Genomic DNA, 26,686 nt, shown 5'->3' with positions numbered 1-26,686 from the left:
ACGCCTGGCTCATAAGGGCCGGTTTCCCGGTTTCCTTGGCGTATAGGATTCCCCACCTGGGCGGGACGCCGGTCCGTAGCTGGTGAGCTGCAAGATGCAGGAGGAAAGAGTGAGAGAAAGTTGTGGCGAAAGAGTCAGCAGAAGTTCGCCATCACCTTCTGCCGGAGCAGCTTGGAGCTTAGGTGTTTCGCCCATAAACACACACGTCGCCCGGTCTGAGATTCGAACCCGCGATCCCTCGACCACGAATCTGCTGCTCTAACCTCCAGGTCATGTGCCTCCACTTTAAACTCTACAACCGAATGTAGTTTAAAGTCATACCCAGGGCACACACACAGATGCGCGTACACACATAAACACACACCTAAATACATACATACATACATACATACATACATACATACATACATATATATATACATACATACATACATGTAGGCATACATTTTGCTACACATACACATAAACACCGACAACACATTTTTTTATCGAGCATCTCACGTTCAAAGTTTTTTGTCATAATTTGGAATTTTTGCCAAAATATTTCAAAATGCTTAAACATCGGACAATCTTTTACTCTTTTACTTGTTTCAGTCATTTGACTATTGCCATGCTGGAGCACCGCCTTTAGTCGAGAAAATCTACCCCAGGACTTATTCTTTGTAGGCCTAGTACTTATTCTATCGGTCTCTTTTGCCGAACCGCTAAGTTACGGGGACATAAACACACCAGCGTCGGTTGTTGGGGAGACAAACACACACACACACACACACACACACACACACACACACAGATACATATATATATACGATGGGCTTCTTTCAGTTTCCGTCTACCAAATCTGCTCACAAGGCTTTGGTCGGCCCGAGGCTATAGTAGAAGACACTTGCCCAAGGTGCCACGCAGTGGGACTGAACCCGGAAGCATGTGGTTGGTAAGCAAGCTACTTACCACACAGCCACTCCTAAAAAATTATCATCAAATCAAAGCATTTTCTGTAGTTAACGTGTATAGCACACTCGACAAATTCTAATTCAAGCATGACTATTAGTTATTTCTGTTATATATCTTGAAGATGAGTGAATCGCGTGACTCAGAGACGCAGGTTGTGAAGCGACGAACTGGCAGAACCGTTACCACGCCGGGCAAAATACTTTCCAGTATTTCATCCGTTTTTACGTTCTGAGGTCAAATTCCGCTGAGGTTGACTTTGCTTTCGTCCTCTTGGAATCGATAAAATAGTAGCGGTTGAGCTTTTGGGGTCGATGTAACCGACTTAACTTTTCCCCTAAATTTGCTGGCCTTGTGCCAAAAATTTGAAATCAGTATATAGCATTTACTTCAGTATTAAGTCTTTTTTTATTATTATTATCGTGATTACTTTGAGTTTTTGAACCATTTTCAGGCACAACTGAATTATGAATGGAACCAACTTCCCTTAGATTTCTCGAGAGAAAATAATAACAATTCCTTAGAAGGAAAATAGGTCTATAAAATGGCTAATCCAGAAGGCTTAGGAATTCAGATTTATACAGAGAATTCATTGAAAAGCACATTTTTCCGAATTGCTTACACACGAGGATGGTTTTAAGACCACCTTAATGCAAACGATTGGAACATTTTGATTTAGCTTTCCAACTGAATTAGAAGAGTGATATTTAAAAAAAATATACAACAGATTTCAGCAGGTTCGAAAGAATAATTTTAAAACAACTCAACATTCAAAGAATATTTTTGCCCAGTCAGATAAAATCAGAAACGTGTATGATATTAATAATGACACGCTAAAGTGTTATAAGGAGGTTATTGTTTATAACCATCACCTTCGGTACTTGACTGGTACTTTATCTTATTAAGCCCGGGCAAAGGCAAAGGCAAAGTTGATCTCGGTGGCATTCTCTTTTTCTCTTTTACTTGTTTCAGTCATTTGACTGCGGCCATGCTGGAGCACCGCCTTTTTTTTTAGTCGAGCAAATCGACCCCGGGACTTATTCTTTGTAAGCCCAGTACTTATTCTATCGGTCTCTATTGCCGAACCGCTAAGTGACGGGGACGTAAACACACCAGCATCGGTTGTCAAGCAATGCTAGGGGGACAAACACAGACACACAAACACATACACACACATACATATATATATACATATATACGACAGGCTTCTTTCAGTTTCCGTCTACCAAATCCACTCACAAGGCTTTGGTCGGCCCGGGGCTATAGCAGAAGACACTTGCCCAAGATGCCACGCAGTAGGACTGAACCCGGAACCATGTGGTTGGTTAGCAAGCTACTTACCACACAGCCACTCCTGCGCCTATGAACTTAAAACGTAAATCATAAGCGGAAAGTGTAACCTCTTGAAAAAGCTGTTCTTCACTCCTGCTCCAGAGCGTCGGCTGCAGGGTCATTCCGAAAAGCTCTACCTGCGACGATTTCATCTCAATCGAAGGAGAGGAGCTTTCTCCGTCCGGGTTGCGGATCCGTGGAACAAGCTGCCAGACGAGATGGTGAAGATGCCGACGACCGCTTTGTTCAAAGTCTCCCTTGACCTCAAGTGGCCTGAACTCTCTACATGAACACCACCCTGTACTTAACTCCATGTCCCCCTACATGGCCTTGCTATTTGCTTTTGAGCCAAAAATTAACTAACTAACTAACTAACTAACTAACTAACTAACAATGCAATTACTACGACGCGCTAACGATTCTGCTAACCAGCCATCCTAAACAGTAGTACATGCAAGCGCACGTAAGCATGCCACGAACATACACACACAAAGAAACAAAATAAAGCATATAAAGTATTATTACACTGGATTCAATTATTTTAGAAGCTAAAGAAATAACTACCGAATTAGAAACAAATGACAGGAATGAACGTGTAGCTTTGCAAAAACCTTATATTACATTTAAGAACCACCATCAGAATTTTTGTTAGTAATCTATCTCGTAGGTTAATAAATCCAGCCAAAAGCGAATTAAGTAGAGTGTGCAAAAGTACCTCAGGCAATATTATTCTTAGAATTAAACAAACAACTGATTTACCATTATGGAATAGCGATATTTCTATTATTAATTGATTCAATAGTTTTAATAATAAACATCTATAGATATTTACCCCCGCTTGATATAATTGAATTTTTATCCTTCAGTAACTAAATCTTTGCTCCAAAAAGCAATCGTTTTTGACAAGTTTTTGTCAAGTTTTATACATCAATCAGTGATTCTGGTATCAAAATATTCATGCATGCACGAAGATCATTGCTTTCTTTCGATAACGATCTATAGGCAAAGAAGAAATGATGCGAATTCTTTTGATGTAGCGATGGGTAGCTTAGACTCTGTAGAAATTTGTGAGTTTATTGGTCTTTATGTTTTAGATTTCTTATATAAGTTTAGTGTGTGCTTATTATTGCACGTATGACTGCTTAACAGAAACCTTCAGAAAAGATCTCTTTGAGTTATTTAAGGTCTTACATCCAAACATTATTACTGGTGCAAATTTACGCATACTTAATTTTTTTAATGTCACCTTAGCTATCAAACAAATAAATATTCCTTATTTAGGAAGCTAAAGAAAAAGTTACTGCATATAAATATCGCTTCAAACCACCCGCATGTCATTATAAATAATTTTGGGAAAAAATGTTAGTATATGGTTATTCAGTATTTTATCCGACATATCTTTTTTTAAAGAAAGCAACTCCTTATTATAATAAAGCTTTGAAATGCAGCGGATTTAAAGATAAAATTAATTGCATAATTAACATTATTATTATTATTATTATTATTATTATTAATAATAATAATAATGATAATAATGATAATAATATGATAATAATAATAATAATAATAATAATATAATAATATAATAATAATAATAATAATAATAATAATAATAATGATGATAATGATGATGATGATAATTCTCAAACGCGGAGAAAATAAAACGTAAAATTACTTAGTTTAACGATCCATTTAGTTTTAATATGAGTACACGTATCGTTAAATATTTCTTTAACATATACGGTATTTTTAATAGGAATAATGCTAAATTAATTTTCAGTTGTACAGCATAACTTTGATACAGTAAAAGCAAATACAAATAATAATAAAATGTCATATCTACAACCAATTCTACCCGAGTGTGCAATTGTTTAAAATCCGAAATTGTCCATTATATCATTTATGCCTTTCGAAATTGATAGGCTATTGTACTAAAGTATTTATAGCTAGTGATTCAGTTCTTTAAGTTTATATCGGGCTGACTAAGAATAATTTAAGTTAAGGTACGATCAACAGCAACATGTTTTTAGAAATTAAAAGATCTTTTGACACAAGTTTCATCGAAATACATATGGTCTTTAAGAAATAACAATATCAGAAACTATAAAATTATCTGGGAAATATTTGAACGTATCACATCATGATAAAAGTTACCGTGACTATGATCTTTGTATTTCTGAGTAAATAAATATATTGTTTCCAGGAGCTTGTCTTAAGCACCCTTTCAGCGCAAATGTCCTTTCATCGCCATCAATCGAAATTTTTGTTGAAATATTTTAATATGCCGGACATCCTCTTAACATTATGATACGCGATCCTAACAAATCAGAGATATATCTCATATTCAATGTTTTTGTCGCCATGGACCGGATGCTTTAGTTGAAATATTCCAAAATGTCGGCAACTGAACGCTGGACAGATTTGTATAATATTGTTTACCGTTCTTATCAAATAAGAACGTTTTACAAGGTTAACGTGCATCGCATGTTCAATGTCTATTGTCTAGTCTATGTGAGAGTGTGCGCATGTATGATTTATATACACAGCGAATCACGCTTAGAAAGGTTCAAACATATTTTCTCATGCACAAAATAACACACACACACGCACATACACACACACACACACACACACACACGCACACACTCACACATTACCCACCTTACAAAACACTAAATTAAGCATACATACATTCAAATATATATATAGGCTAGACGTGGTCGCTGGATTCGCTAGAAACTGCAGCCAATTTTCTTCGAATCATAATCGTAATGTCTTAAAATGGAAACATCAGACCAATTAGTATAGTACACGATACCCCTAAAAATGGAAGATAGGGGGGGTGACTTGTGACCAAATAACGACAACAACAACAACAATAACAACAACACTTAAATATAATCACATGAATAGTCACATCCACAGACAATTACACATACATACAGTCACATACGTTAGTACATACACATAAGAGCATTTATATACACATGCGTACATACAAGCATATATATGCACAAACATGTATGCATGCATACATACAAGCATACATACATACATACACACACATTCATACATGCATACACATATACACACAAACGTACATGCATGAATGTATACACACACACTTGCATACATACACACATACATACTTACATACACACATACATCCATGCATAGATACACACACATGCATACACATACATACATATACATACATACATACATGTATACATAATGAAACACTCCCGACACGCATTACACGGACATAAATGCAGTCATACACTATAAATCCATATATACACACACACTTCCCCACAGTCACATGTTTGTCATACAAAGACATGGTGGCACGTACATCCATGTACGGTTACGCTTACTGAGACATATACACACATTTTGCACGGAACGCGTAGCATCTCGCACACACAAACACAGTTTCACATACGAAGCGACATACACGAGGAAATAGGCTCATATGTGCACAGTGGCACACACTGTCATACGCACACGTACGAAGTGTCACACAGTCATAACACACACTTCACACGGCACTCATCTTCACTGTGACACTCACACACACACACACACACACACACACACACACACATATACACACAACCTAATATATGCAGAACATAGCATACTCTGACACACCCACTCACAACGCGCGTCTTTCCACAGTTACAAAATATCGACATACATTCGATCGCGCACACCATGTCACACACGCGCGGCGCGCTCGCGCAAGCACGCCCCCCCTCACCATTATGTTCATTACCTTCTATTTGTTTCTGTCATTAGACTGCGGTCATGCTGGAGCACCACCTTGATGAATTTTCGTCTTTTCCAGTACCCACTTTTAAAGCTTGGTACTTATTCTATCAGTCTTTCTTGCCGAACTGCTATGTTATATATATATATATATATAATATATATATATATATATGCGTGCGTGTGTGCGCATACACATACACACACATACACACATGCACACATACACACACATACACACATGCACACATACACACACACACATACACACACACACATATATATATATGTGTGTGTGTGTGTATATATATATATATGCGTGCGTGTGTATGTGTGTATACATACATACATACATACATACATACATACAGATGTACGTATGTATGTGTGTGTGCGCGCGTTTAAGTGGCACTCCGTCGGTTACGACGACGAGTGTTCCAGTTGATCCGATCAACAGAATAGCCAGCTCGCCAAATTAACGTGCAAAGTGGCTGAGCACTCCACAGATACGCGTAGCCTATCACAGAATGTGACAAGGCTGGCTCTTTGAAATACAGGTACAACTCTTTTTTTTTTTTTTTTGCTAGCTGAGTGGACTGAAACGGCGTGAAATAAAGTGTCTTGCTCAAGGACACAACACGCTCCCAGAATTCGAACTCACGGTCTTACGATCATGAGCCGAATACCTTAACCACTTAGCCATGCGCCTTTACTACTATGCTACACACACATACATATGTGTGTGTGTGTGTGTATGTCTATGTGTGTGTGTGTGTGTTTGTGTGTACATGTGTGTGTGACGGGCTCCCTTCAGTTTCCGTCTACCAAATCTACTCTCAAAGCTTTTGTCGGCTCGAAACTATGGTAGAAGACACTTATCCAACGTGCCGCGCAGTGGAACTGAACCCGAAACCATGTGGTTGAAAGCAAACTTTTTACCACACCACCACGCTTGCACCTCATACGTATCTACGCACATACAGTTTCAAACATGTGCGCGCGCGCGGTTACATACGGGCACAGAATGAGACAGAAGCATATATATAATTGTAATGACACTCTTCTTCATCAGCCTCAGGCACACATAAGTTGACACACACTCTGTCACACAAGCCTGCTCAAAGTTCCACTCACAAAATGACGCATACAATCTGCCTAAGCACAATGACACATACTTATGCTTTCATTCCCACGCATAGTGTCACCCACGTATACACTCTGTTTGACACACGCTTACACACACACACACACACACACACACACACACACACACACACACACACATACACACACACACATATCTGTGTGTTTGTGTGTATCCAACCGCAATGGCACATAGACTTACACATTCACCCACACACAGCGACGCTCATATATACACAACCGCAATGGTACACACACTCTCACACACACAACACACAATGACGTATACATACACAACTACAACGGCACACTGTCACACACACACACACACGCATTACATTGACATAAGCTGACACATACCTTGTCACACATGCATATACACACAAACTTTCATACATGCACACATTTCTACATTCATTTCCGCATACATTCACACGCACACGCACACACCTCACGCATTTCCACATTCACCCTACACATAGTCTGACACAGGGCACACATATACCTCTATACCTTGTTTTTACACATTATTACTGAGGCACACATAATTTCACACACACACACACACACACACAATCCTACATTCTTGTATTCACCCCACGCGCATTTAGTGCGCTGACATACACATTCACTCCACACGAATATAATAACGCTCACACGCACGCTGACACACCGTGTTACACACGTTATCTCCAAACAATTTCGCACACAGTTACACATACACGCACACTGTGTCACATCAGACACAGTTTCACAAACACATACGCACGCACACAGTTTCAGAAACGCACGCACGTACATAGTTTCGCAAACACACAGACACGCACAGTTACACACACAGAGACACTCATCGTATTATGACACACATACAGAGTTACGTCTAACATACAGACACATAGTTTCACATGGAAACGCGTGCGCGGGCACACCCGCCTAGTGACAGTCACAGTGAGATGGAGTTAAATAATAGCAAGGTGGGACTCGAATTAGAACGTGTTGCGAAGAGAACTATAAAAGGAGGAAGACAGAAATTTTGAGCGAAGGGGCGATTGGATGAAGAATAAAAAGGAGGAGATGTATTGATAAATACAAGTCGAAGAATTTCTCTTCAATTTAAATAAACTTAAACCCATTTCAATGATGGACAATCAATCAATAAAGAAAAATGGACAGACGAATTGTCTCATTTCGCCATTCCCTTTTGTTTAGTTGTTGTTGTTGTTGTTTTTATTGTTGGAATCTCTTATCTACCCACCCTTCTTCCCTCTCCATTCATCCACCTTTCATTTCTCATAGTTTTTTCTTTTTTGATTTCCCCCTTTTTCTTTATCTTTTATCGTCGTCATCATTAGCAACATCATCATCATCGTCATCATGATCGACGTCGTTATCATCATGATTGTCATTATTATCATCATCACTGTCGTTTTCATTCATTATTATCGTCGCTGTCATCATCATCATCATCATCATCATCATCATAGCCATCATAGTCATCGTCGTCGTCTCGTCGTGATAATTTTCATCTCCCACCCCCCCCCCCACCGCGATCGCTATAACCATCGACTCCATCATCTCCGCCTTCGTCATCTTCATATTATTATCGTCATTATCGTCGTCGTTGTTGTGGTTCTGCTGTCCAACTTTAATTTTAAAAAGAATGTTACGACTGAAAATCGATTAAACAGAAAAAAGTTAAGTCTCTTTCCCTCTCTTTCTCTGTCTCTCTCTCTCTTTCTTTCTCTTACTCTGTTTTCACTTGCTCGCTTTCTTGTTTACTACCTCCCTCTCTCTCTCATCCATCCACTTTCTCTTGTTCTCCTCCTCCTTCTCTCTCTCACCCTTCCTTGTTATCTCTTTCACTCTCTGTGTCTGTCTCTGTTTCTCTTACTCTCTTCTCACTCACGTTTTCATTTACTCCCTCCCTCTCTCATTTACCCTTTTCTTGTTCTCTCTCTCCCCCTCTCTCTCTCCCACTTCCTTGTATCACTCATTCATCAGTATCCATTTGCAAATTGAGTAGAGAGGAGAAAGAGAGCAACAGAAAGACAGATGCAGAGAGAAAGAGAGGACGGTGGTGATGGTGGTGGTGGTAGTGGTGTAAGCGGTCATGGGAGTAGAGATAGTGGTGACGACGGCAATGATGGTGATGCTGCTGCTGCTGGTGGTGGTGGTGGTGGTGATAGTAGCGATAGTTGTAGTAATATTTATGGTAATGACAATGGTGGTGGTGGTGGTAATGATGATGATGATGGCGGAGACGGCGGCGTATACAGTATTGTCGATGGGGGTTAGTATCAGTAGAGGTGGTAGTGGTAGTGGCGGTGGGAGCGGTATGTAGTGATAAGGGTGGTGGTGGTAATGTTAGTGTTTTAGTGTGTGTATATATGCGCGCGCGCGCGTGTGTGCGTGTGTGTGTGTGTATGCGGTGATGGTTAGTATGTGACGTGTGTGAGTGTATATGTGAGTGGTGATGTGGCAAGAAGAAATGATGGCGATGGTGACGTTAACGGAGGAAAATATAGAAGGGGAAAAAAAGAATCGGCCATGATGGTGGTGGTGGTGGTTTTAGTTGCAGTAGCGTCGTCGGTGGTGTCGAAGGTTAATATTTACAAGAAAGTAAAGGATGATTTGACAGTTGTGATAGTAATACGTATATATATATACACACATACGCGCCTATATATATAAATATACACACGCATATACATATATATATATAGAGAGATACATATAGATACATAGACAGAGAGAGGGAGGGAGATACATAGAGAGACAGAGAGGTGTTATTTAGAAGTGAGATCATGAGGAGAAGTAGGGGAAGAGGAAACAGATAGTGTTGAGCAAATATATGGTAGAATAAAAGGAGTGGGGGAATGAGGAAGAAAGATAGAATGAAAGAAGCTAGAGAGGGTTGTGAGTAAGAGGAGACGGAGACGTAGCAGGGGGGATACACTAGAAAGAAATTGTAAAGCGAGGGGGGAAAGAGGAAGAAGGAAAACGAGAACGAGTGATACAAAGAGAGGGGGAGGGGAAAGGGGAAGTGAATTGACAGAAACTTGTGAGGAGGAGAGAGAGAAAGAAAAGAACGTGGGATAAAGAATCAGAGAGAGGGAGAGAGAGAAAGAAAGAGGAAAGCAAGTGATAAAGAGAGAGGGGTGGGATGTGAATTGACAGAAACATGTGTCAGAGAGAGAGAGAGGAAGAGAGTGTGAGAGAGACGATAAAGAAAAACCAGGCAGGATACAAAACAGATAGAGAGGATAGTGATAGATGAGTAAAATGGACTAAAACAGAGGTTTTAGAGAAAGAAATGTTAGGAAGATTGATGGAAATTGAGAGAGAGAGAGAGAGGAAGGGGACATGTGTGACTATAGAAGAGAAAGAAAGAGAGTAGGTGAATAAGAAATATTAGATGTTGGAGATGTAGTAAGGAAGCTATGTGAAAATTGAAAGGGGAACAGAGAAATGTGTTCGAGACAGAGTAAAAGATCGATATGAGAGTGTGAGGGAGAGAGAGGGAGAGAGTTGAGTATGAAGAGAAAGAGAAAGAGAAAGGGGAATTGTTGAGAAAGGAAGTAAGTGGTGAATGAAAGGAAGGGAGTGAAATTAGAAGTGAAAGAGAGGGAGGGAATAAAAGAAGAGCAGAGAAAGAGAGAGAGGGAAAAGGGGGGGATAATTTGGGTACGGAGAAGGTTTATTAAGAAAAAGAGAGGAGGAATTGTTGAGAAATAAAGTAAGTGGTGAATGAAAGGAAGGGAGTGAAATTAGAGGTGGGGTAGGAGAGACATTTGCTAATAATGTGAGGGAAAGATAGAGTAAGAAAAAGAAAGGAAAAGAGACGTTTACAATAAATGAGATAAAGAGAAGGGGGATGGATGTGTCTGTGGGAGAAAAAAAGTGGGGGGGTAGAAATTAGAGAAGTGGGAGGCAAAATGGATATAGAAGGAAGGGGGGGGGAAATGATTAAGGAGTTAAAACGGTATTAGGAGACAGGGATAGAGAAAAGAAAGGACAAAGAGAGAGAGGGGAGTGAGAGAGAATGACAGAGAAACGATTAAAAAATGATTACGGAGAAGGGGGTTGTATAGAATATTATAGGAATGGGTGAAAGGAAGAGGAAACTTGAGATGTAGAAATGAAGAGAAAAAAAGGAAAAAATTGGAGGGGGAAGAGATGAAAGATAAAGACTGAAAAGAGGGAAGAAACCTTAGAATTATTAGATAAGAGAATGGGGGAGAATTAGAAAGGGAGAGAGACAAGAGCGAAAGAGGAGAAGCAGACGACTAATGAAAGGGGAGAGGGGAAGTTAGAAAGTGGGATAAAGGCCGAGTGACAGGCGGAGGTGGTGGTGGTGGTGGTGGTGGAGAGAATAACTGATTAAGAGGAGAGAAGAAAAAAAGGAGGAAACGGAGAGAGGAATTAGAGAGATGGAATAACAGAATTTGTATTAGAATAGAGGATTCGTGAGAGAGAGAGAGGAGAGAGAAGAGAGAGGGAGAGAAGAGAGAGAGGGAGAGAAGAGAGAGGGAGAGAAGAGAGAGGGAGAGAAGAGAGAGATTTGCGGAGAGTGGAAGATAGAAAGGAACTAATAGCAGAGAAGAAAGATGAGAGCAAACTAGAGATGAAAACTATTGAAAGGGAGAAAGAAGGATGGAATAAAGGATTAAGAAGACAGAGAGAAAGAAAGGCATAAAGAGAGACGAAAATAGGATTAAAGACAACATGAGAAAGGAAGGGAAGAGAAGATATGATTCAAAAAGAGTTGGGATGATGTGATGAAAAGGGGAAAAAAGGAAATAGCATAGAATAATTGATCAGTGAAAGAGAATGGAAATTAGAGGAAAAGAGGAGTCCATATTGAAAAAGAAAGGAGAAAGAGAAAGGAACAAAGAAGTAAGGGGAAGATGAAAAGAAAGGAGAAAAGGAAAACAGAGGGAGAGAAGAGAACATAGACTGAATAGAAAAGGGAGAGGAGAAGAAAGGAATATAGACCCAGAATAGATAGGGGAGAGGAGAAGAAAGGAATATAGTTTAAAATAGAAAGGGAAAGAAGAAAAAGAAGAAAAATAAAGGAACATAGCCCGAAATAGAAACGGAAAGACAAAGGGACATAGATTATAATAGAAAGGAGGAGGGGAGAGGAAGGGGCCGAGAGAAAATGATCAGGGAAAAAATAGATATACTAAAGAGGGGATATAATGATATACCGAATGGTGAGGGAGAGGAAAATTAGATAAGAAACAGATGAAAATTGCAGGACGTGAGATGTAAATGAAGAATTTGGATTTGGAGGAAAGTGGAAGAGAAGTCCGGGAGTGAAGGGAAAAGATGAAAGGCTAGCAAATAACAAAAGAAAGAGATGGAATATAGAGAGAGGGGGATGTGAGGGATAAAGAGGAAAACGAGTCAAAGAAGTGAAGAGAAAAAAGTTAAAAAGAATAAAGACAAAGAAATTAACGAGAAGAAAAGATAAAAGCAACACAAAGAGAGAAAATGGATAGAGAGGGAAAGAGAGCGCGAGAGAGAGGTAATGGGGGAAGGAAAAGAATGAATGCAGCAAGAGAATAAGGGAAAAGGGGTGAAAAAGGCCATTAGAGAGAAACCGGAAGTTGTATAGTTGTCTGATTGAGAGAAATGGAGAAAGATATAAAGGACAGAAGAGAGAAAATAGAGAGATAGAGAGGCGAGAGAAAAAAGGCTAATATACCAATACTAGGATATAAAGAAATAAAGAGAGATATTTAAAGATAAAAAAGGTAGATGGGTAGATAGATATATATACAAACATGTGTACTGGAAGTACGTAGAGTCAATTAGATAGTCAAAGATAGAGACGGGGGGGGGGGGGGGATATGAAACGAGAGAGAAACGGAAACAGAAAGAAATGGTTGAAAGCTGGTGAAAGGAAAATATATAAAGATAGGATAGTAAGAGGGAGCACGAGTGGGAGAGAGTAATAGAATAAAGAAGGGGGAAGCTGAAAGAGAAAAGGAGAACTTAAAGGCACTTGATGTAAAAGGAGAGGATAATAAAAGAGCATTTCAGAAATAACTAGAGGTAGATAGATAGATAGATAGATAGATAGATAGATAGATAGATAGATAGATAGATAGATAGATAGAGGCAGATAGATAGATAGATAGATAGATAAATAGATAGATAGATAGATAGATAGATAGATAGATAGATAGATAGATAGATAGATAGATAGATAGATAGAAAGCAAGAGTATGGATACTGAAATAGCTAAGTTGTCAAAGGATTTTAGGGAGAATGAAATTGAAAGAAGAAAATATAGAGAAACTAAGAGAGAGAGGGGGATGAATGAGCAAGAAGAAACAGAAAGAGCGTATGTGAAGTGAATGAATGTGAATGCAAAAGACTGGGAGACAAAAGAGGGGAGAAAGGGTGAGGGAACAAAAAAGAAAGGGGAGAAAGAGGAGATAAAATAGAGGTGGGAGAGAGATGAGAGAACGAATGAGAGAGGAGTGAAAATAGAAAGAAAGAGATGGGAGAAAATAGGGGTGAGAGGGGATAAGACAGAAAAGGAGAAAAGGTGGGGGAGAAAAATAGAAAGGGAGATATAAAAGGCGAGAAAAGGTGGAGAAAATTGAAATATTAAATGAAATTAAGTCAGTAAAATCAAGAATGAAACTAAGAAGGAAATTGAATGAATATAAGGCGTAGGGGAGAAGTAAGAGTGAAGTAGAAAGAAGGCAATCTAAAATGAAACCATTGTATTGAATGGATAGTACGGAGAGAATGAAATAGGGAGAAAAGATAAGGGATGTGGAGTGGAATGAAAAGAAAGAGAATAGGAACGAATATATGAGGCTGAATGAGAATGAAAAATAAAAGAGAGAGAGAGAGAGAGAGAGAGAGAAAGAAAGGGGAATAAAGAAAAAGGAAGGGGAGGCATAGAAAGAAACGAAAGGGAAGAAAATAGGAGAACGAAAAGGGGACAGATAAATTGAGAAGAAAGCTGAAGGAATGGTGAATGAGGCGGAATGAATGAAGTAAAGGAAATGAATAAGAGAAGAGAAGGAGGATCAGTGGAGATACACACCGAAAGAAAAAAATTGAAAGAGATTGGGGGAGGGGAAAGAGTGGTGACTTAAGTACGACACTTTGATCTTTTACCGAAAGGATATATAGAATGAAATCGAGATGGAAGGAAATATGGGAGAAGAAGGAAAAGAGAATTGAATGAAATAGAGGAAACGAGAGACGAGAATGGAAGGAGGAGAAGTATATAACAAAGAGATGGTGTGAGTGGGAGTTAGTCTTATAGAGACGGACACACACACACCACGCATAACGCATACTTGCAAACACGTTTAAAATAGGCATACGCACACACGCACACACACACGCACATACACACACGCACGCACACACGGATGCACACAGTACGCACACACACACGCATTAATATATAAACGTAGAGAGAGAGAGGGAGAAGGAGAAGTGTTTCTTCTGTCTCTGCTTTTTCCTTTGTCCTTTCACTGATCGTTTTCTTTCTCGGACTCTTTTTCCTCCTTTGTCCTCTTTTCTATGTATCTGTCTATATATCTATGTCTCTCTCTCTTCATCTCCTTCTCTCTCGGCCATTCTCTCTCTCTCGCTCTTTGCCTCTCTTTATTGAATGTTTTCAGAGTGCGAAGAAGGGAAAACATAGAAAAGAGAGAGACTGTTTAGTAAACGGATAAGATAAAAGGGGGGGAAAATGGTGTAATGTATATAATAGAAAACGAGAAGTGTTAGAAAGAGAAAGAGAGTAAGAATGTGATGGAGGAAGGGAGAAGAATAGACTCTGTGTGTGTGTGTAAGGGGAAGGAACAATGGCAAGAAAGGAGTGTACAGTGAGGGGGAGGAAAAGTATGCGTAGCTATATATATGAATGAGGAATGGGAAGAGGAAAGAGGAAAGTGAAAAACTAAGGGAAGGGAGACTGCACGTGAGAATGTGTGTTGGTGAGAGTGAGGTGGGAGTGTACGCGAAAGTAGAGAAAGAGAAGGAAAGAGGGGGTGAAGTGTAGATTGGAAACGCTGTATACACATGTAAATACTAGGAAGTTCACACACACACACACACGCAAGCACACACACACATACGCACACGCACACGTATACACACGCACACGTACGCACACACACAATTCAGCGGAAACAGGAGATGGAGTAGAAATAGAGAGAGAGAGAGGCAGAAAGGCTGAAAGAATGGAAAGAGAGAGAGAGAGAGAGAGAGACACACACACACACCACACACACACACAAAGGCGGTAGAAGAGAAAGAAAAGCAAGATAAATGAAAGAGAGAGAACAAACAGAGATGAAAGTGTGTGGGAAGGAGATATGAGAAGAGAGGAAGAGAGAGAAAGAGAGAGAGAGAGAGAGAGAGAGAAAGAAAGACTGATAAAAAGATAGGAGAAAGCAGAGATGTCTATTTATCTATCTTACTAATAGATAGATAGATAGATAGATAGATAGATAGATAGATAGATGGATAGATAGATGATAGATAGGATAGATAGATAGATGAGGATAGAAGTAGATTGATGTGTGATAAGGAAAGAAAAGAGGGAAAGAAAGAGACTAGAGAAAGTTGAGGAAAAGCTCAAGTGAGAGTTAGAAATGTACGCAGAGGAAGTTGAGAGCAAATAGAAAAAGGGAGGAATGAGTATGAAAAAAAAAAAGGAAAGAGAAAGATAAAAGGGAAATCTTGTGATATATATGAAAGAGAAAGCGGAAGAGAAAATTAGTGATAGAGAAGATATAAAATAAAAAGAGGCACAGAGTTGAAGTATATAGGAGTACAAGAGAAGAAAGTGAAACGGGGCGAAGATTAGAAGAGATGAAAGGAGTCAGTACTAGTGTTGTGAAAAGGGGCAAGAGAAATAAGGAGGATGTGTGAGAGGGAGAGAAGAAATGATAGAGTTAATAGAGAGAGAGAGAGAGAGAGAGACAGAGACAGAGAGAGTGTGAGAGAAAGGAAAAAATATTAAAATAAGTAAAATTATTAGTAAGGGTGTGGATACCCTTTTTAAAAAGTAGAAATTGAGACAGAGAGAAAAGTGGGATAGATAGATAGTAGATAGATAAAAGTAGATACTAGATAGATAGATAGGTAGATAGATAGATAGATAGATAGATAGATAGATTGATTGATGGATAGGTAGATAGATAGATAGATAGATAGGTAGATAGATAGATAGATAGATAGATAGATAGATGGATGGATGGGGTTTTTTCCACATACCCATCAAAACAACGAAAATAAGATGAATTTAATAAGTGGAGACGGGGACCCCGACAAAGGAAGTAAGGTTTGAGGAAACGGGGTCAACAAGGGACACAAATCAAGGTACGCACTGACTTGCCTGACGTTCACGGGGTGGAAAATAAATGGATAAATAAATAAATAATAAATGAAAGGAAGGAAGGAAGGGGGTGAAGAGAAGGGCGAAGGAGGAGAGAGTAAATTAAATGTGTGTGTGTGTGTGTGTGGTGGAGGCTGGAGGTTGGAGGTTGGAGACAGGCTGGGGTGTTCAGTTCTAGATTTGTCCCGTAAGGCAAGGGCAACTGACTTTAAAAAGTATCATATCAGTACGGTGGTGTATTAATTGGTGGTGATGGTCTTGTAGTACATGGTGGCGGCGGCGGCGGTGATGGTGATGGCGGCGGCGGTGGTGGTGATGTTGGCGGTGGTGGCAGTGGTGGCGATGGTGGTGGTGGTGGTGGTAGCGGCGGCGGCGGCTTCGTTATTGTTCAGCCTCGGATCAGTTCTTGATCGAAAGCTGTGAACCATCTCGTTTCTTTCATTCGGACACAGTGTATCTGGGACTACATTATTAAGTTTGTCCTTTCCCATTTTTTAAGACAAGAATGCGTATAAGTTGGATAGGAGAGACACTTAACTGTTATTTTCTAAACAAGTCGAGCGACTTAGTGGTGGTGGTAAAAGAACTCGTTTAAACCCTAGATCAGACTTGATACCGCCGAACTTGTGATCAAAAGTGTTTCCATCCATGACCAAACAGTCTTATTTTCCCCAGACAGCGTTTCTAACATTACATTATCCATTGTTTCTTTTGAGACGGTAGAGTATTTGGCTGCTATTTCTAGCAGGTCGAGCCTAGTTGGTTCACAGTGGTAACAGTATTGGCGCTAGTAGCGATAGTAATGGTACTAGTACTGGTATTGGTGTTGGTACTAATAGCAATATTAGTTGTAGTATTGGTGTTGGTATTACTATTGCTGTGGTAGCAGAGGTACTTGTGTTTGTAGTATTGGCGTTGGTAGTTGTAGTAGTGTTGATGGTAGAACAGGTATTAGTAGCACTAGTGTTGGTTGCAGTTTTTGTGGCAGTATTGGCGATAGTTTTAGTGGTAGTCCTGAGGTTGGTCGTTGTGTGACGTTGGCGTTAGTGTCGGTGGTAGTGGTCGTAATAGTGAATGTTGATAATAGTGTTGTGTTGGTTGTAGTATTTAGTGGTGGCAATAGTGAAAATAGTAACAACTGTACAGTTGATGTACTATTGTAGTGCAGCAAAGAGGTATTAATGGGGGTGGTGGTATAGGTTGTAGCATTGGTGGAGGGGGTGACGACTGTAGTGCTAGTGTACTCTTCTAGTGCAGAGAGATATCAGTAGTGGGGGTGGAGGCGGTGTTGCTGGTATAATACGGTACGTTGTGATTTGACTGCTATTCCTAGCTGCTCGTGTGACCATCTAGAAAATCTCCTTTATTGGTGCATGTGTATGTGTAATGGTTAGTGGTAGTGGTGAGGGTGATGATGGCAATGTTGTTGTTGTTGTTGGTGGTGGTGGTGGTGGCACTCCACCCCCTCTCTCTTTCTCTTATTCTCTCTCTCTCTCTCTCTCAAATTCTCTTTTCTCTTTGTTGGCTCTTTCTGTATTTTTCTTTCCCCCCCTCTATCATTTTTCTCTCTCTCCATTACTCTCTTCTCTTTCTCTCTTTTCTGTCTCCCCTCTATCTCACCTTTCCTCTCATGCTATTTATCACCCCTTTCTAAAAATTCACTTTTACACACACACACACACACACACACAAACACACACACACACACACTCACTCATACACATTTTTTTCTCTTTTTAACTGTTTTATCTTTAAATTCCATTATTTCTGTTTTACAACATGGTGGGATGGTTTTTGCAAATTTAAAACATTTACATAATTCAATAGTGAAGTAGAAATGGAACCTGTATATCAGCCAAGCACACTGAGTTTAACAGAACCATGTATTTTTGTCTAAAAATGGTGCTACACAATAACTTTGGCAGCAATGTTTCAATTCCTGCTTTTGTGCCAACCATTAACGTTTCCATATGAAGGCGCATGGCTTAGTGGTTCGGGCATTCGGCTCGCGATTGTAAGGTTGTGAGTTTGATTCCTGGCGACGCGTTGAGTCCTTGAGCAAGACACTTTATTTCACGTTGCTCCAGTTCACTCAGCTGGCAAAAATGAGTTGTACCTGTATTTCAAAGGGCCGGCCTTGTCACACTTTGTGTCACGCTGAATCTCCCTGAGAACTACATTAAGGGTACGCGTGTCTGTGGATTGCTCAGTCACTTGCACGTTAATTTCATGAGCAGGCTGTTCCGTTGATCGTATCAACTGGGACCCTCGTCGTCGTAACCGATGGAGTGCTCCTAACGTTTCCATTCTATGACAAGAGTGGAGCCAGTTGTGAACTGAACATGCGTTTAAAGTTTCATTTCTTTAGCCTGTCTTTCACATTTTCATGATTGAGAAATTCACATTACCTATTTCTTCACTACCCACAAGGGGCTAAACACAGAGAGGACAAACAAGGACAGACAAAGGGATTAAGTCGTTTACATTGACCCCAGTCTGCAAGTGGTTCTTAATTTATCGACCCCAAAAGGATGAAAGGCAAAGTCGACATTGGCGGAATTTGAACTCAGAACGTAACAGCAGACGAAATACTGCTAAGAATTTCGCCCGGCGTGCTAATGTTTCTGCCAGTCATTACCACGATATGTTTTGGGGTCAAGTCCCACAGCACAGCACTTTGGGCAAGTGTCTTCTGCTATAGCCCCATGGTGACCAAAGCCTTGTGAATGAATTTGGTTGATGGAAACTGTGTGGAAGCCTATCATATGTACATGATAGCGAGCACAGGAATGTTGGTCAAACATGGCTCAGATATAAGGATAAGCTGAAGAGTAACCTCTTGGCAATTAATATTATTAGTGCAGCCAGCGCCGCCTCGACTGGCTTCTGTGCTGGTGGCACATAAAAAGCACCAGCCGAACGTGGCCGATGCCAGCCCCACCTTGACTGGCTTCCGTGCCGGTGGCACTTTAAAAGCACCAACCGATCGTGGCCGATGCCAGACTCCTCTGGCACGTAAAAAGCACCCATTACACTCGCGGAGTGGTTGGCGTTAGGAAGGGCATCCAGCTGTAGAAACACTGCCAGATCAGACTGGAGACTGGTGCAGCCCCTGGCTTCCCAGAACCCGGTCGAACCGTCCAACCCGTGCTAGCATGGAAAACGGACGTTAAATGATGATGATGATGATGATGAACACCTTTGAGCAAGCTGCCTTGGAGTGAACAAAACAGAGACTGCCATGTCAAAATGGTATATGGGACTTTGTTTCAGCCGGCATTAACAGGCTTAGAGGTGCAAGGCAAAGAAGAAAAGTGGTTGCAAATATACTACAAGCACTGACCTGTAATTTTCATACTTGCAACATCTGCAGGCTTCTTTGCAAATCATTGTTGGAACTCAAATATCACATCTGACATAAGCGTTATTATGACTGACAAAGAAATTGTAGGTTGTCAGATCCTCATATGCTGAAACTGACAGGAAAGCCCATTGTATATATATATAGAAAGGCAGTGCTCCAGCATGGCCCCAGCCTCTGGCTGAAACCAGTAAAGGAATAAAAGAATATATATATATAGGAGTGGCTGTGTGGTAAGTAGCTTGCTTACCAACCACATGGTTCTGGGTTCATTCCCACTGTGTGACACCATTGGCAAGTGTCTTCTACTATAGCCTCAGGCCTACCAAAGCCTTGTGAGTGGATTTGTTAGATGGAAACTGAAAGAAGCCAAGGTGCCACGCAGTGGGACTGAACTCAGAACCGTGAGATTGGTAAGTAAGCTACTTACATGTATGTCTTTGTGTTTGCATTTGTCCTTACCACTATCGCTTGGCAACTGATGTTGGTGTGTTTGTGTCCCTGTAAATTAGCAGCTCAGCAAAAGAGACTGATAGAATAAGTAATACGCTTACAAAAATAAGTCCTGGGATAGATTTCTTTGACTAAAACCCTCTAAGGTGGTGCTCCAGCATGGCCATAGTCAAATGACTGAAACATGTAAAAGAACAAAAGAAAGAAAATATCTATGAACTCATTATTTATTTGGATTTGTAAACCAAGAAAAAAAACACGGACTTACCACATGGTTCCGGGTTCAGTCCCACTGCGTGGCACCTTGGCCAAGTGTCTTCTGCTATAGCCTCGGGCCGACCAAAGCCTTGTGAGTGGATTTGTTAGACAGAAACTGAAAGAAGCCTGTTGTATATATGTGTATATATATGTATGTATGCGTACATGTTTGTGTGTCTGTGTTTGTTCCCCCAACATCGCTTGACAACTGATGGTGGTGTGTTTACGTCCCCGTAACGTAGCGGTTCGGCAGAAGAGACCAACAGAATAAGTACTAGGCTTACAAAGAATAAGTCCTGGGGTCGATTTGCTTGACTAAAGGCAGTGCTCCAGCATGGCCGCAGTCAAATGACTGAAACAAGTAAAAGAGTAAAAGAGAAACTATTAATTAATTTTTCCTGTACTTTTAAGCTTGTTCTCAGAAACCATCCTTATTTGGGCACTCAACTCGAAATGGCGTCTTTAGTGCTACTATAACACACAGTTTGTTTCGGGCATTTTTGAAACCTGGTGGGACCTATCCCTTCCCAACTCTGAACACAGCTAACTTCTTACTGAGAGAAATCAAGAAAGGGAAAATTCCATCCCAGTAGCAGACTGGCACTTTATGTATTGATCATAAAAGGTTGAAAAGAATGAAAGGCATAGCTGACCTTGGCAGGATTTGAACTTTGAACTACAAGCACAGAGAATTGGAACACATACCACAAGGCCATTTTAATTCAATACAAACAACTTTGTCAATGCACTGCTGTTTACAATCTCTAGGTTTCATGGTTTCTTTTGTAACTACATCTTTTTTCTGGAGGGTTTTGTTGTTGCTGCTGCTGTTGTTGCTTGTAACAATGACTTATACAGATAATTGATTTTCCTTGAAGTGTCTTATCTTTTATCCTTTTCTTCTTTCAGTCTTTGGACTGTGGCCACACTGGAGCACCACCTTAACCCTTTAGTGTTCGCATTATTCTGCCCAAATTTATGCTTTTTCATCCATACTGTTTTGAACTAATCATGCATTATCTTGTAGCGATGAGATTTTGATGAGGAAGCTGTTAATTTCTAAAACGATATTGTAGGGTTGGTGTGAGAGACCAGATCTGGCCAGTTTGCACATAAAACAAGCAGAATACTTTTGGCCGGTTATGGCCGGTTTAAATACTAAAGGGTTAAATGACTTGACTGAACAAACTAACTCCAATACTTGGTTTTATAAAAGTATGTTATTTATTCTGTTAGTCTCTTTTTAGCAAACTGCTAAGTTACAAGGATGTAAACAAACCAACACTGGTTGTCTAGCAGTAGTAAGGCACAAACACAAACACAACCTCAAAGACAAACACATAGAGATATAAGCATATAGGTAACACATGGTTTTGGGTTCAGTCCCATTGTGTGGCACCATGGGCAAATGTCTTCTACTATAGTGTTTAGGGCCGACCAAAGCCTTGTGAGTGGATTTGGTAGACAGAAAATGAAAGGATCCTGTCATATGTGTGTGTGTGTGTTTGTCCCCCAACACTGCTTTACAACTGGTATTGGTGCGTTTCTGTCCTTGTAACTTAGCGGTTTGGCAAAAAGAGACCGATTGAATAAATACCAGGTTTAAAATGAAAATAAGGACTAGGGTCGATTCATTCAACTAAAATTCTTCAAAGTGGTGCTGCAGCATGGCCCAGTCTGATGACTGAAACAAGTAAAAGATAAAAGAGGTTAAAGGTATTCAAAGCACTGCCCCAGCATGGCCACAGTCAAATGACTGAAACAAGTAAAAGATTATGTTGTGTGTGTGTGTGTTGAGCTTCTTTCAGTTTCTGTCAACTAAATCCACTTACAAGGCTTCGTTTGGTTGGGAGCAATAGGGGCTACAGCAAAAAACAGTAGCCTAATGGAACTGAACCCGGAATGGAACTGAATGCAATGGAACTGAATGTGGAACCTTGTGGTCAGGATGCAAACTTCTTGCCACTCATCCACACTTAAACCTAGCAAGAATTTTGAGTAAAATACTTCTTGGATACTTCTAAACATTGAATAAAATTATCGGTTAATGAACAAAGATGATGGCAGCAGCATAAAACAGAGAGTATTTAGACATTAACCCTTTAGTCTTTAAACCGGCCAAATCCGGCCCAGTATATTCTACATGTTTTATATTCAAACTGACGATATCTAGCCTCTCACTCCTAACCTACAATGCCATTCTGAAAATTAACAATCACAACATTGAAACCTCAAAGCTATAAGATAATGCATGATTAATTCAAAACAATTTGAATGAAAAAGTATTAAATTTAACAGAGTATTCTGAACACTAAAGGGTTAAACATTAGATGAGACACTGCCTATGGCAAAACATGTCCATTGGTTCCATATATTCATGCATATGTCTATATATGTATGCAGGCACACACACACACACCTACATACAAACACATACACACACATATAAAGCAAGCTGGCTAACTTATTCTTCTCTTTGTAGTCCAGCTGATGAAACAAAAAAAGAATTGTTTAAACTATGCATAGTTCTGGAATAAATAAGGTATTTACCCTGTCTGTTTTGTATGAAAGAACTTTTGCTTTTTTTCCCATTCCATTTCATGTCTATCACATAGATGATACACACGACTCTGAAACTGTTAAATATTTCAATATTTCATGGAATTCTTTAGAATAGATTTGTGAGTTTTGTGTGAGTTTAAATGAATTCTTCATTGGCAGAACTGTCCATTCACACACACACATACACACACATATGACAGGCTTCTATAGTTTTTATCTACCAAATTCCATGACTGTTGCCCCAAATTCCTTGAAGCAGAGCAAACTGGCTAACAAACAAGCATCGGTTGTCAAGCGATGTTGGGGGATAAACACAGACACACAAACATATACACACACATACATATACATATACACATATATGACGGGCTTCTTTCAGTTTCCATCTACCAAATCCACTCACAAGGCTTTGGTTGGCCTGAGGCTATAGTAGAAGACACTTGCCCAAGGTACCATTGGGACTGAACCCGGAACCATGTGGTTGGTAAGCAAGCTACTTGCCACACAGCCACTCCTATGCCCTAGAAAAATATGCAATGCTTCACGAATTTGCATGTCATCCTTGCGCAGGGGCCATAGTAATCTTCTCTGTATCGTTCCAATTTTAGAATATGTACCACCGTAGCTAGTACATATATAAATATAATGGAGTGAATGCCATGAAGTTAGCTCATCTGGGACTCCTGACAGTAGGAGATCCAGCTTAGTTGTGAAGTCATCTACACATCTTCAAAATGTGCATATACATGTATGTATGTATATATATATATGTGTATATATATATATATATATCTCCGTGCTGTGGGCACGTAACAAACACCATCCGATCGTGGCCGTTTGCCAGCCTCATCTGGCACTTGTGTCGGTGGCACATAAAAACACCATCCGAGCGTGGCCGTCTGCCAGCCTCGTCTGGCACCTGTGTCAGTGGCACATAAAAAACACCATCCGAGCGTGGCCGTTCGCCAGCCTCGTCTGGCACCTGTGTCGGTGGCACATAAAATCACCCACTACACTCTCGGAGTGGTTGGCGTTAGGAAGGGCATCAGCTGTAGAAACACTGCCAGATCTGACTGGCCTGGTGCAGCCTTCGGGCTCCCCAGACTCCAGTTGAACCGTCCAACCCATGCTAGCATGGAAAGCGGACGTTAAATGATGATGATGATGATGATGATGATATATATATATATATATATATATATAAGTTCAGCAACAATTTAGATACAATGAATATGACACTTAATTTAGATGCACCAGAATTTTTTATGATGTTACCTATAAAAATATGCGGGGTGATTATACTAAAAAAATAAGCAACAAGAATGAATCCGGTAATTTAGTACAATTGTTTCATACTACAACATTTTATTAAAAGCTGTAAATATTACAGCAGATTTAATGTCGAGAATCTCAGCTAATTTTATATAGGTCCGTGTAATATTCTATATATATATTTAATATATTATATATATATATATATATATATATATATATATATATTATATATATATGATGGACTATCATGTTGGAGACAATGTATGTGTGCTCAGCTGTTGCTGAAAGACCTGCAGAAATGATTTGTTTATAGTGGTCAAATGTATGTGCTGTACCTTAATCTCACTCCCTCCATCAAATCGATGTTGTCTGAACAGGTGCACAGTGTACCATGTGTGAGGTATCAAGGTGATCGTAGAGCAATGTGAGGTGAAGTGTTTTGCTCAAGAACATAATGCACCACCCAGTCTAGGAATTGAAACCATGATTGCACAATTGTGAGTGCAACCACCCTAACCCCTAGGCCATACACTTCTCTCTCTCTCACACACACACACATACACACAAACACATATAGTAATCGAAGTGCACAGTATTATATACCCATTACAGCTGATCTTACCAATCAGTTTCACACTAAGTTTCAATGGAGTGTTAGGCAACAGCCCAACTATGTGACCTTGCACTCTTCAGAGGTAGCCATTATGGGGTTTATTTTTCCCTGACTTATGGACTTTGAGACAGCTTACACATACACACACACACACACACGCATATATTATAATGGGCTTCTTTCAGTTTCTGTCTGCCAAATCGACTCACAAGGTTTTGGTCTGCCCAGGGCTATAATAGAAAACAATTTCCCAAGGTACCTCATAGTGGAACTGAACCCAGAACCAGAAATCTTTCTACCACACAGCCATGCTTCTGCGTAGTATATATTTACATATTTATATACACATATACATTTATACTATCTGCAATTAGATTGCCTATGTATGAGTTTTTACTGTTATTATTTCTAACTCCAAGATATCACGGCCAGTTGGAGAAAGTGGTTTTGGAATTGCCATCCTTGACTTACCAAAGATATTCAGAGCTTCTGCCTTCAATATCATTTCAGAGAATTTCAGAGAATTTAAATACCTTTCAGGGCTATGTTATAAACATTAAGAATGATTTCACATACTGAATACCTTGACGGTAATTATCTTGTAGCATGTTCCATTCAAATTATGTCAGTGCACACGTGCTCTCACGCACATGCACACCTTCCCCCACCCATACACACACACACACACACACACACACACACACACACACACACACACATATAAGCATATCTATATGCATATATATGTGTGTGTGGTGTGTATGTATACATATGTATATAAATATGTATATGTGTGTGAATATATATATATATATATTATATATATATATATATAATATATATATATATATATATATATTATATAATATCTATCTATCTATCTATATATATTATATGTATATATAGATATATATATATATATATATATATATATATATATATATATATATATATATATATTAGTAGATAGATAGATAGATAGATAGATAGATAGATAGATAGATAGATAGATTGATAGATAGATAGATAGATAGATAGATAGATAGATAGATAGATAGATAGATAGATAGATAGATAGATAGACAGATAGATAGATATATAGATAGATAGATAGATAGATAGATAGACAGATAGATAGATGGCCAGATAGATAGATAGACAGATAGATAGATGGATAGATAGATAGATAGACTGACTGATAGAAATATATGTGCATATATTTATAAATATCACCATATATATTTATACAAATGCATGCATGTGTGTGTGTATGTACATGTGAATGTATGTGTGGGCTGTGCTTGAGGATAAATCCTAAAGATTTCAGTGAGAGAAACACAAACATGGATAAGCAAAGGTTACACAGCAAATATAAAAAATTAAGCACTATAGGAAAGTGGATAAAACTTCCTATCACATATCAAGCAATAGCTGTATGTCAAAAAAAAAAAAAGAAAGAAAGAAAGAAAGAAAGAAAGAAGCATAGAGCAAGAGGCTGGACATTAGTCCATAGAGCAGCAGATTGGACATTAGTTCATAGAACAGCAGACTGGAGATTAGTTCATAGAGTAGCAGACTGGACATC

General features: G+C 39.5%; 1 non-coding gene across 1 annotated transcript; it reads right to left on the bottom strand.

Moving 5' to 3' along the window:
* Positions 1 to 23,738: 23,738 nt before the first annotated feature.
* Positions 23,739 to 23,845, bottom strand: LOC115231452. Its single transcript, XR_003883528.1, has one exon. It is a non-coding gene; the product is annotated as a U6 spliceosomal RNA (small nuclear RNA).
* Positions 23,846 to 26,686: the final 2,841 nt, after the last annotated feature.

The sequence above is a fragment of the Octopus sinensis genome, unplaced genomic scaffold, assembly GCF_006345805.1.
Source record: "Octopus sinensis unplaced genomic scaffold, ASM634580v1 Contig18547, whole genome shotgun sequence".
NCBI classification, from domain to species: domain Eukaryota; kingdom Metazoa; phylum Mollusca; class Cephalopoda; order Octopoda; family Octopodidae; genus Octopus; species Octopus sinensis.
Note: the sequence above shows the minus strand (reverse complement) of the source record. Positions and strands in the feature narration are given on the sequence as shown.